Below are 13,054 nucleotides of genomic sequence, written 5' to 3'. Positions count from 1 at the left end.
ACTTGAGATTAGTGATGAGCTCCTGCATTGTTTTCATCTTTCCAGGACCAAACTTTCTGGATTTATTATAAATCTGAATTTTTAGAGCTTTTCCAGTTAGATTTATATATTTTTCTGGAGAGTTTCATTCTAGAGCAGAGGTCGGCTGCAACCGGTGGCTCTGGAGTCACATGCGGCTCTTTTAACCTTCCATTGTGGCTCTCTGGCTAAAGAAAAATAGGGTTTTTCATTTTAAACAGTAACTGTAAAGTAAAAAAAAAAACTAACAAACATTATTCAACTCATTCACAAACAGTTGAAGGACAGTACGTATCACGAGTCGAACTGAGACATTGTGACAGATTTGTGTGTGCCGTGTACCACACAAAATCAAGCCAGTAAGCACAGCCAGAATCAAGGTGCACCACATATGACAACAGGTTGTCTATTTTTTGAATAAATCAAGCCTTTTAAGTGCAGCTTATGGTTCAAAAAAACATTGTGAGGATCATTTAACCCTTGGTTGTCTCTGAACTGTAAGATGACTCTTTGCTTTGAAAATTTTTGGTTTAAAATAAAAATAAGGAGAGTTGTGATACATAAACATGACACGCCTTGGACTAAATTATTTCAACATTGTATACAGTTTATGAAGCTTGACCTGGTTTTTTAGATTATAGTCTTTACATTTTGTCTTTGTCATTGTTTTTAGATTTATCCTTTTAGTTTCTGCAAGTTGGATTATTTTCATAATACAGAAAAAACAGTTTGATCCAAATTTGTGTTGTTTTTGCAGTAAGAAAATCACAGAATTTACAACTCAGAACCAAGTTCTTTGGACAGTTTCAGGTTTATTGTGGAATTATTTTGTAATATAATGAAAAATATCTATACATTCAGAGAAGTTGTGGATGTACTGAAAAGATTGGTATCAAGCTTAGCCACAAAAAACAGTTTTAAAGCTAAATGATTGAGCAAATGGTTAAGTAGTAAAAATAAAAACTCAAAAGGTCCAGGACTACTAAGGGTTAATTAGATTTAGTTTTGGTTAATTAGATTTACAAATTTCTGGCTTAGATGCACCACATATGTTAAAACAGCCTCTGACATAACACTGTACCTCTACAATAACTGCACTAAGATGATCCAATGTGACGCAACATGTCTTTTATTTTGAAAGGAAGTCATGCAAACCTCTGTCAAAACTTTCCTTTTTTAAATGAAGCAATTTCTTTTTAGATTTATGTTTTATTTGTACAAAAAACAAGAATTTATTATTATAACTGTAACAATAACATAAATACAAATAATTTTCCATTTTTTCTGAAGGGAGAAATAAGACGTTTTGACTCATACTGGGATGTTGTCATTGAGGAATCGACCTGAATGGCTCTTTAAGTGTTGAAGGTTGCAGACCCATGCTTTGCAGAAATTATTGCGGCTGTATGAAAGAATGTTTAATGGCTATGAGCATCATTTGTCTTTGTAGTCATCGTCTGGACCTGGTACTATTGGACCCGTGTGAGTCTGACCAAGCTGTTTTCTAAAGGGCCTCCAGAATGAGGTTAGTGACAAAGTCAGGCACAGCTGCTTAGTCATGAAGCTCTAGGACAGTCCTTCACTGAACTCTTTCACACTAAAAGCCTCAAACCTGCCATTCCAGTTCGCTCAACCTAGTTTCCACCTTTACCACTTAAAAGGCCAGTGTGCTATCTTCTGAGATTGACAGGCCAGAACGGCCAGAGTAAACATTTGAGGTTTCTTTCGAGTGCCAATGAAAGCTCAAAGGTGTGTCTGAGCATGCTCATGGCCGACATCAATCACCACTTTAAAGCGCGATGACTCATGGAGGTCAAAACCCGCCCCGACAGACAAAAGGGGAATCCTCACTTACTCCGACGTCACAATGGTGGCAAATTCACCGCTCTGTCTGACCACTTGGGCTCAGCCAATCAGAGAGCTTCTTGTAAGGAGGGGCCCTGACATGGTGAGAGATGAGGATTTTAGGTTATAAAGCACCAGTTTAAAAAAAATACCAATCATGTCAGACCATGCCTGTTGTTTTGGTTTAGATTTAGCATTTATTTATTTTGCAGAACACAACCACCACACAAAAACACACAATATTAAAGTTTTTCTGTGTTGTAGTTTGATGCAGTGGTGACTTGTGACCTAAAAGATAAGGCTGACTCTTAAAAAAGAAGAAGAACAAAGGGTGATCTAGCATATTTAATAGATAACTGGTTGTTTGTAATTAACAAGATGCCGGCTGTAACAAAACACATCCTTCTTCTTTATTGAGGGTTTATAAAGTAAGCAGAAACACTAGCAAAACTGAATGAGGTTTACTAAAAAATGTAACGGGTTTATGGCACCTTCAAGAGATTACACGAAACACCTTCAAAACTGCTTTAGAAACCACAACAATAAGCAATTCTTCTGCATTCATGTTCAGGTATGCATTTTTATTTAAAAGAATGCAGAGTATGTTCGGTTTGAGGTGCATACAAGTCACCTTTGGAAAGTTCAAAGTTGCTTGCTTGCAAAAATAAAAATATGGAAATTTACCAAAGCACAAAAACTTTTAGCCAGCAGGGGGCAGTAATGTGCGTTTACTTTGCATCAAAATAAATGACATGAGGAAATAGATAGGAAGTCAGCTCTCTGGAGTATAAGTCGCAGCAGCCAGAAAATGCAGAAAATAGAAGAAAATTTATACATGAGTCGCATTTTGGGTTGAAATTTATTTAACAAAATTCAGAAAAAATTATGGACATTTCATCTTAAATGAGAAACTAATGATAACAGAATAAATAACAATTCGCACGCCTAACTACCATACCACATTGATGCTTTTTTAGCTTCATGATTCATAAGAAGCCAAAGTATTTAGCATTTGATTTGAACAATTATTCTGATATCCAAAGCATAGAGAACATGTTAACAAGTCAAGTAAACTCTTTGTTTCAACAATCACTAATTCCATTGAATTCTTTGTCCTCTGTGTCGTTTCTGAACAACTCCCAAAGAGTTTGCCGTAAGATACATTTACCTACAGAACCCGGATGTTAGCAGGAAAATAATGAACATAAAAAGGTCCATATAATTTAAAAAAAAAGTCGCAACTGAGTAAAAGTTGCACCACCAGCCAAATCGTGCAAAAAATATGCTTACTTCATTGAAAAAATATGGTTATTCAATGTAATCAATATGTTATTTGGAGCAGCAGAAGATACTGTTCAGCTGGCAGTTTTCCAGAATTATTTCTTTTTTAATATTTTAATTTTACACCAGTTTGACTGTTTAAGTGTCTTCAAGTGTTAAAATTCCTGCGAGCTGGAATTGCAAATACAAAAACATTTTCTTACTTTTAATTGGTTAACACAAAAAAAGCCAAGAGAATCTAACTTTTCCTGTTAATTTTTTATTCATTAATTTTTTCATTCATCCTTAAATGAATCATGTTTTTGTTCATCTGCGTGGAGCTGACTTTTAGAAGAAATGTGAACAAAATTAAATCCATACAAACAATCTTTCTCTGTTTTGACTGTTTTGTGTGTCCCTGCAAACACATGTCTGGATCACATGCTCCTGATTGTTAACATTTTCTGCTAAACTCTTTTGCCCACGTTTTTTATTGCTTTTAGTGTTTTTTATTTGCCAGTTAATTTTTTTGTGTGTATTTTTATCAAGCAGTGTTTTCTGATTTATCATATTTTTGTTTGTGTGTCAGGTTTTCTTGTTTTTGGATAATCTAATGCATGATAAATATTTTTATTTCCAATAGTTGGTTAAAATCAAAGCTTTTCCTAAACTTTTTTAAAAATGATTTAAAAAGATCTAATACTTTATTTAAGTTACTCTTTTTCTTCAAGCTTCAAGTTCACGACTGAGGCCATTATAAGCAGGAAAAACACCAAACCAAGCCAAAAAATGAAACATTTCTATCAGTTCACATAACTTAAATACATTATTTTAACTTTGTTAAAATAAACGTCTATAAGCAATCAAAATATCCCATTAAATCACTGATTAAATCAGTCCTTTGCTAAAAAAAAATACCTGACAGTTTATTACAGCTAATGGGGCTTTTAGATGGCTGTGCTGAGGAACCATTGCCTGCTCTAGCTTTGATTTCTGCAAGTTTGTATTACAACGTGAATCAAAGATGGGATTCAAACGTAAATTACGTCTGTGTACTAGTTCCTCCTTGCTGAACACAAACCACTAGAGAACCATTACAAGGACATCCAATCTGTGATCACGGCTGTGTCCCGATTACACCTGACGTTGGAAACTTCTGCTGTCACAGTGAAAAAGCCCGTGCAGCAGTGTAAGCAACCACTCATCCACCGTCTGGCTTTTTCTTTAAAAACACAGTGTTCGGCGTACAGGGTCATCCACAGAGAGGCCATTCTCCAGCCAGATGCCGGCGTTTAGAACTATTTTTATAACGACAGGCAAGATTTGCAGAACGGGGGAGAGCTGTTGTGGGGAGTAAACATGATGTAAAATAACTTAACTGCTTCATAAAACGCTGCAGGGGCGGAGGGGGTGAGAGGAATGGAGAAGCCCCCATGAGGACCACAGTCGGGCCGTGGAGGCCAACGCTCAGGTCTGAGCCAAAATCAACAGCGAGCATGTGCTTTTCATGATGCTAACACTTTCTCTGCTACTCGGAGGCACAAAGGTTTTATTAGAGATATTTCGGAGTGAGTAATAACAGGCTGTTTTAATCAAATATGTATTACTATCCAAGTTGTTTCTGCAATTTGTTTGGTTTTTATTGGCTGTTTTAAGGCATCCTCCTCATGCAAATCTACACAGATGGGTAAGGGGAAAGTGTATTTTACAGATAAAACCATTTCAATGTGGTATGGAGCCATTTGTGTTTATATTTAGCTTGAAAAAATATGAACTTTAATAAAAAAATGAATCTTACAGAGATTCTCCCTTGATTGTTGGTACAATAAGCAGACTGGCGGTTTTGACAGACTTCCAGCCCGTTATAACATTTCCCAACATGAAGACTAGTTTTGTGGCAGTTAAAACAAAAAAAATCTTTCTGTTGGAGAAAATGAAACTGCATCCACTGCAATGTATGTTAATGCACATTTTTTTGACACAGGTTCACCAAGCGGTCAACGGCCTTGACATTTCCCTCACAAGTTAAAACACTTTGCTTGCAGCCATAAAGGCAGTTGCAAATAAGTCTTAAGCAGCACAGCAGGCACACTCATGAGTTTCATCACAAACATGCTGAGAAAATGGTGTCCCGGCTTCTGAATAAACTAGAAAAATAAGATTTTGCTTATTTGGACGTAAAAATGTGCTACAGAAATATGTTTAGCCTAAAAGTAAATACCAACAATTGAAGTCTCTATAGTTTCTCTAACATTTGAAAGGTGGTCAACATGTTGTGTTTATTAATCATCAAGAGTTAATGCTTATAGTTAACTTAAAAAGTTAACTGTAAAATGTGCATAAATACAGGGTTTGTGGGTGTAGAAAAGCAGAATAACACAACTGGTCCACAGGTGCCTCACTGCAGATTTTACAGTGCTGGCCTCAGCTTATGATTGCACCTTGAAAAACATCAGCTGTCAGTCCACACATGAAAGCAGCTCTAAAAATAAACCCCCTCAGTGCCCCTCTGCTTCCAGCCTCACCAGCCAGCGTGAGGGGCTGAAAGGGGGTGTGGGGTCTGTGATTGAGGGCCATGCCGCAAAACTGACCCGGTCAGGAAATCAGACTGTTTGCCTTTATTCTGAAGTGGGGGTTTTTTTTTCTTCTTTTTACATGTGGAAAAGCAACAGCTATGTATGTCCACATATTTCATAATCAGATGTCATACTGCAGCACACCTGTACAAACAGCGGTGGTACTGTACCCTTCTGTGGAGCAGGCAGTCATGCTGGAAAGCCCCCTTCACGGTGAATTTAGCATGCAGTGAACATCGCATTTGGCTTTTGTGTTGAATCCAAGCAGGCAGACGTTCTGGCCGAGAGCTGCAGACCTGCAGAGCTCAGCCACATGCTGAGCTTAACCCTGATGAGACACACTTGGTGCTACTGAGGTGCTGAGGGAAGCATTTTTGTGACACCTTTCACACTAAAAGCCATGGCCATTAAGCATTTTGTGACACCAGTCTGTGATTAGAGAATGTGGCATGACTTAAAGTTAAACAGATTTGTTTTTAATGCAATTAATTCAAAACAAAAACAAAAAGTCCCTAAAAGACATTTCTATTAAGATCTGGCCTTAATAACCGTGTTTCTCAGCACACCAATAATCCCCTTATAAAGCCTCAGTTTGGAGGTTGACCAGGATGGGTGCTACAGGTTTTTTAAATGTTTAAATAAAAATAGATTTAAAAATTGTGAACAACACTCCTTGCGCAGTCCACAGGATTTTGCGGGGTTAAAAAAATCAAAAAATCTGTCTGATCCCCCTGCGTCTCACCTACAGTACAGACCAAAACGTTGGACACACCTTTCCATTCATTTGAATGAGAAGGTGTGTCCAACCTTTTGGTCTGTACTGTACTTTCTCCTTACTTACTTTCCTTGTTGAATAAGTGATCGCCACGACCTGTCGTAGTACAAAATCTGCATGAACATTTAGCATCTACCTAAAAGCAAAAACATAACCGAAATTTTTTAATGCCTAGAAATAAATTAAGGCTTTATTTTTGCCCTATTATTTAAATAAAAGTTTTTTTTCAATGCAAACAAGCCAAAAAATTGTTTTACAAAGAAACCTTGTAAAATATCAAACAAACAGAAAACAAAGTGAGTGATGTCTTTCTTCTTGTCATTTTATGTCACATATTCCAATGAATAATGTTTCCACTCATTTGACCCGAAGTTGACCTTTTTAAGGCCCAAAGTTTTAATGAATATAGAGTAAATCCAGAATAATAGTGTGCCTTAAATACATTTCCATATTATGAGTGAACACACATGGAATATGACATTATCCAGTAGACATTTAATTCCACTTGTTTGCATGCATTTATACACAGAACTCATCTTCAAACCTGTTCTGCATCTGCAGTTGTCGTCTCACTGAAGTAGCTCTGTTTCATATACTTGGTTGGAGTACACTTGTATATATTTGTACAGCGGATGTGCTCGCTCTGCAAAGCTGGTAAGGAGCCAGCAGCAGGAGCAAACAGGGAGCTAAACTGTGGTTGTTGTTGTTGTTTTTTAGAGAAACTTGTGTCGGTTTGGAGGCTCCGCCCTAAAAACACTTCCCTCTGCATGTCTGCACAGCCGGAAAACATGACAGGAGCGCTACAGCCAACAAGAAAGCCGAGGATGAGAGATACTGTCAGATTCTTATCTCTGCTTGTTTGGACAAACTATGAAATATGATGTGTGCAGATGCACGCCTGATTGTTTTTGCAGCTGGATTCAGAACAGACAGGTGATGGGACAGGAGGGCCGTTGAATACGGTTAAGCCGTAACTTTTGATAAGACCGTTTGATTCCAGAACTCCAGCCGGACCTTCATCACACAGACAGGGGAGGGATGATTCTGCACATGAAAATGACCCATTTACATGAAGGTGTAATTCCATAGTATTTGTTATATTTTTAAGGCTTCAGCTGTGTTCTGTTTGCCAAATAAGGATCTAAGATCTAAACTGGTCAAAGTAAAACAAATGGTTTTCTTTTGGATTCTATAAAACTCTGATGAGAATAAAATGTGCTGAATTCTTGGAGCCTCAAAGTATGGAAGGAGGACGGGTTTGGTTCTGCAGTCCAGCATGGCGCCCGTTTGAAGCTTAGCGGACCATGTTAAGACACAAAGCAGACATGGGCCCCGGGGCCGGCTGGACTGAGAGAAACCTGGCTTCAGTAACGTAGGTGAGAGGAGCAGATCCAATCCTGAAAAAAATCAATCTCTGGACGGACCAAGTGGAAACTAAGCTGTACTTGAAATGATGCAGGAAGGATGTGTGAGGATACAAAAAAATGAAGATATCCTTAAAAGATATAAAGGAGCAGTTTTGCTAGATTACCTGCTCCTTTTTCACCTTTTTAGCCAGTAACCAGCTTTATTTAGGCTTTGATAAGAACATCTGAACAAGAAAGCCAGAGGACAGCCAGTAGGGAAAGTAGTTTATTTTTTTTTAAAAACTAATAACTAACTGAGATTAATGGGATGTGATTACCTCAGACTATAAGAAATTGTAGGTTAAAGGAATAAGTGAAAGGAAAAAACAGATGTTTGACTAACCGATTACCGACTTTCCCTACAGATATTTAATGCAACACATTATACACTGCAAGTGTTTGGGTCCATTAACAATTATCAGAAACCTTCGAAGAAGTTTAAAGGTCATTTCCCTTCACTCACAATGAAATCCGTTTTTTTCAGGAAGGATTAGCACAAAGGAGTGAAAACAGCTGGTTTAATGATTGCCAGTAATAATACAAACTTTATTGGGAAATTCTGAGAAAACAAGGATGATAGAACGGAAAATTAAAGTGCTCAGATAAGATCTTGGTTCCGCCCTAAAAAAAAAAAAGTAAAAAAAAAATCAAAAGGAGGGCGTCAAAAGAAATGGGAATATTTGCCTATTATCTGATGCACCATATGGGATTGTAGATTGATTATTATTTATACTGCAAACAGGTCATTTGAATATGGAAAACAGTTCAAGGAAAAACTGGCAAAGTAAAGGAACATTTCTTGGCGCTTTGTTTGTTGCCATCAGGCACAAATCCGGCTCTAAAAGTGCCTGTAAAAAGACTTTTTCCTCAAACACAACTCTTAATGTATTGCAAAAATTAAATCGCTTGCAACACTTTCACATATCTGTGGCCGCATAGCAGTTAAGGTTTCATTCGTGCAATGAATCCTAGAAATCTAATACAGATAAAAGGCACAGGTCAGTGACATTCTCATGATGCAGGTGCAGGACAGCTGTAATCTTCAAGCCAAACACGTTCAGTTTAGATAATTGAGTTTGTAAAAAAAAAAAATAAAGTCCACCCAGAGCAAGGCGTAAACCACTCTGCTGCTTTTGGTTATGCAAAATATAGAAAGAGAAAAACTGGAATCTTTGACAAAAGAGCAGCTTTCTAGGATGCTTTAAACAGCTTTAAACCGTCAACTCAAAACTGCTACTTAATGTGGACCTTATTTACATCATTTAAATTTTCATATCATTGCTCATATCTAAACTGTAAAATTCCATGATTCAGAGTTTCATAGATCGGGCAAGAATCCGTCTTCTCAAACCTTAGCTCCTTCTTCAATAAAACGGATTGATGGAGCAACCGCATTACTGCAGCTGTTGCACCTTTCAATCTCACGTTCCATCCTTCCTTCACTCGTGACTCCAAAATACTTAAACTTCTCCACCTGAGGCGGGACCTCTCCACCGACTTTTCACTCAACTGCAAACCTTTTCACCTCACCTTGAGGGTCCTGGTTTGATGAAGCAAACATCACAGTATCATCTGCGCATGAGTAGAAACAATAGTCCCAAACTGGACACCATCGAGCCCTTGTATGCTCCAAAAAAATATGAACAGAACTGATCACAAAGAGATTTCCCGCTCAATTTCAACATGCAGAGAACAGACGACCTTCAGTAGAGGGTCCTCAGATCCTGTATTTCACCTCAGAACAACCAACTAGATGAAAAACTTTCTTCAATGAGCTTAATTATTGAGAAATCAACCAACGACAATTAGAGATTGGTTTTCCATGAAGGTTTTAAAAACTTGTGACAGGTCTGGGTAAAAATGATGGTGCCCCCTACCTTAATATGTTGGAGCATGACCTTTAGCAGTCCCCGCAGTCAAGCAATTTCCGTGTCAGTCACTGGACTTCTGCAGCTGTCAGCAGGTATGTGGACCCCCTCTTTGTACGCAAGCTGCTCCCGTTCTTTAAGGTTTGGAAGTTTGCCATCTCTAGATGAAGCTCCTTCCAAAGATGTTCATCAGGGTTTCGATCCTTAAAACAGTCCATTCGGTTCTTTTACACGGTTTGGGTTTTGGGTCATTCTAATAATGAAAAATGAAGCTCTCTGACACCAAGCAGCACTTCAGGCTGCAGAATGTCTTCAGATTTCAGTGAACTCTGAACAGATTTAGGACTCCCAACCAAGCCTCCTCCATGTTTCACAGCAGGAACAGTGTTTTTTTTCTTTCTATGCTGCTCTTGCATCTGTAAACATCTGTAAAATTTCCTCCAGAAGCTCCCGGGATGGCCAATATGGATTGAGACAAAATTGAGTAAGTTTTAAGTAATATTTACTTTTATCAGTGATGCTCTGCTTGGCCATCTCCCATTAACGATGAATGATGCTGAATCACCTTAGTGTCTTGGAGATTGTTCTTGACTCTTTAGTTACAGTTCATAGGACCCATCTCTTTAGTTGTCATCCACAGAGGTCAGATCTGGTGTGGTGAACCTTAAACCTTTGCACAACGTGCAGCTGCAGCCACAGGAACATCCAGCTGCATGAAGAGCGTCTTTGCCTTTACCTGCAGCCTGCTTTTTCTGAAGTTTTCCTGCTGTCCTCCCGAGACGCATCCCTTTCTCTTTGTGTGGTCTGTGATTGGCGTGATGTTACCAAACATGACAGTGACTGATGCCACCTTAAAGCAGGCAGGCAGGCAGACTGATTGCAGGTTTGAAGACACCTGTGATGCTGATTGGAGGAATTGTTTTTCTGACTTTTCTAGAAGTTTCTGAACGTAAGAGAAAGTCTGAGTTTTGTCACAAGGACAATTGAAACTGTGGCTTCAGGAATCAGAAGTCTCTTCATAAGCAAACACTGACTTTAAAATGTTACATTTAATTACATTTTACACTGTGTTTCTATTTGTATTTTGTATATTTCTTCCTCTTAAAATATGTTTTATTTCTTCAACAACATTGACCTGCCAGGGGATCTGCAGATGGAAATTAGCCTGTGGCCAAAATCTGGCAGATTTAGATTTGGCTTGTTTATGTTAATTAAATGTGGAATCATACTTTCCTAATCAATCAAATGTTCAAAGTAATGTGTGATTTTCATTTGTTGTTTGCAAGTATATTTTTCTTATGTCTTAAGGCAAAGCAATGATCATTGTGGGTTTTTCTTCCATTACCAGAGAGATGCATCTGTTTTATCGGTCACTGGCTGAAAGTGAAAACTGGAAAAGCTTTTATTATCCTCACATAGAAATCTCCAAAGGCTTACATCAGCATTTTGCACTTTTATGTGGACACCCTTTATAAATCTAGCAAGAAATCTTTCTTTAAAAAAAAAAAAATCAAAGTCATTAATTAAAGATAGTTATTTGCTTGACAGCTACTTTTGTGACACAAAATTGCACCTTAAACTTTACTAACTTTATTTTGAATCAGACTCCATGCCAGACAAATGAATGCGCATGCAGATGTGCCAGAAAAACCGGCCACAGAACCTGCCCTGGGGAGGACACTCGTCAGTGGCACCACGCTAATTGCAGGCTGCACATTTCCATATTTGGAATGGAAGAGACTGATTGGTGGAGGAAACATGAAGCCACAGGCCGAAGGTGTGAGATGAGGAAACGCCACAGCCGCTTTGAGACATTTGTGTTTCCGAGGGTGTTAGGTGGACACACCCTCCTACAAGTTGGTAGGCACTGCGCAGCCGGTGGAGGGCCCCGGGGCCCCACACTGAGCATTACAGGCCAGTTGAACAATTTCATGACCCACATTGCCTTGGGGCGTCCCCTACGGGCAAAGAGATCTGTCACTGAAGCTTTGTATAAATAAACACATGTGACTTTTATGATGCTTATATAATACTGAGCTCACAGGCTACCATTGATGCGTGACGGGGTAAAAATAAAGACGGGTGTGTTTCTCAAGTCCTGTGGAATGAGGGACGTGTTGGCTCCCATAAAGTCTTTCGGTTCTGCGGAGTAAAGTTATAATTTAAGCCGACCGTTTTGTTGTTGCTTGAAAAGCAGGGTCATTGGAACAGTTCGCTTGACAAAGCGATTGTTCTGAGCAGACTGATGACTCAGGATGAGCCTGTGACCTCAGTTCAGAGGCAGTTTGGTCTTTCTTGGTCAAAAAGAGTCATCGTGTGGCAGAAAGCAGCAACTGCAGCTGGGATCAATCTGTAAATCACTGCAGGGATGTGGCAATCTGAAAAGGAAGTTTGAGATCTTTAAGTGAAATGCAATCATAAAAAGAAACAAATCATCAACTAGAAACCTATTTTTTATTGTAATTCATATACGTGTCTAATGCTAAAAAACTGAGTTTTTTTCGATTTTTAAGTAGCAATTTGGCATCAGGATAAATTGTTTTCTCCTGGAATCAGCCCCTAGTTACAGAGACCTTTGGGGGGCATCACCCAAAAATGCAAGGAGTAGGGCAAAAATAAGCTTCTGCTTGAAAAGTGTCAGAGGAAAACTGTGATCAAAGACAGAGGGCTCTTCACATTTTCTTACCTGTGTCCTGCTCTCGTGGTTCTAAAAGAGTCAGCAGTGAAATGACCCAAAAGTAGAGATGGATTTATTCTTTTTGTTAAATCAGCAAATAAAATATGAAAGAAGGGAAAGATGGCCTGCTGCTTCCTTACACCCGAAGAACCCAAGAACAAAATTTTATGGGATTTTAAATTTCATTTGACATAAAACATAACGTCGTAGAACATAGAAGTCAATAAAACAAAAACAAAAAAACAGCAGCTAAAAGGAGTTGTTCAGTCCTATTATTCTTTGCAGTCTCAACTCTAAATGCAAAGAAGTATTTTAAAAGCTAAAAAGATGCACCGAACAGTTTGTAAAAAACTCCCGTGCTATAAAATGTGTGACTAAATGCTGTTGCTGCATTTTAGTGATGCATTTGTTGTGTTTTGCAAATATCTAGAGGGAAGTTTGATTTGATTCGGCAAATATTTTTGATTTTTTTCTCCTTTGACTCTTGACTCATGAGATCGGTCAGTTGGGTGAAAGCAAAGAGGACAAACATTTGGCAGTTTCTTGGGTTTGTGTTCTCCTTCCTGATGTTCCGCGGTCCAGATGACCATTTACAATCTGCTTTAACACAGGGATGACGCCATAAGCAG

The sequence above is a fragment of the Oryzias latipes genome, chromosome 22, assembly GCF_053564925.1.
Source record: "Oryzias latipes strain Hd-rR chromosome 22, Olatipes_Hd-rR_3.1".
NCBI classification, from domain to species: Eukaryota; Metazoa; Chordata; class Actinopteri; order Beloniformes; family Adrianichthyidae; genus Oryzias; species Oryzias latipes.
Note: the sequence above shows the minus strand (reverse complement) of the source record.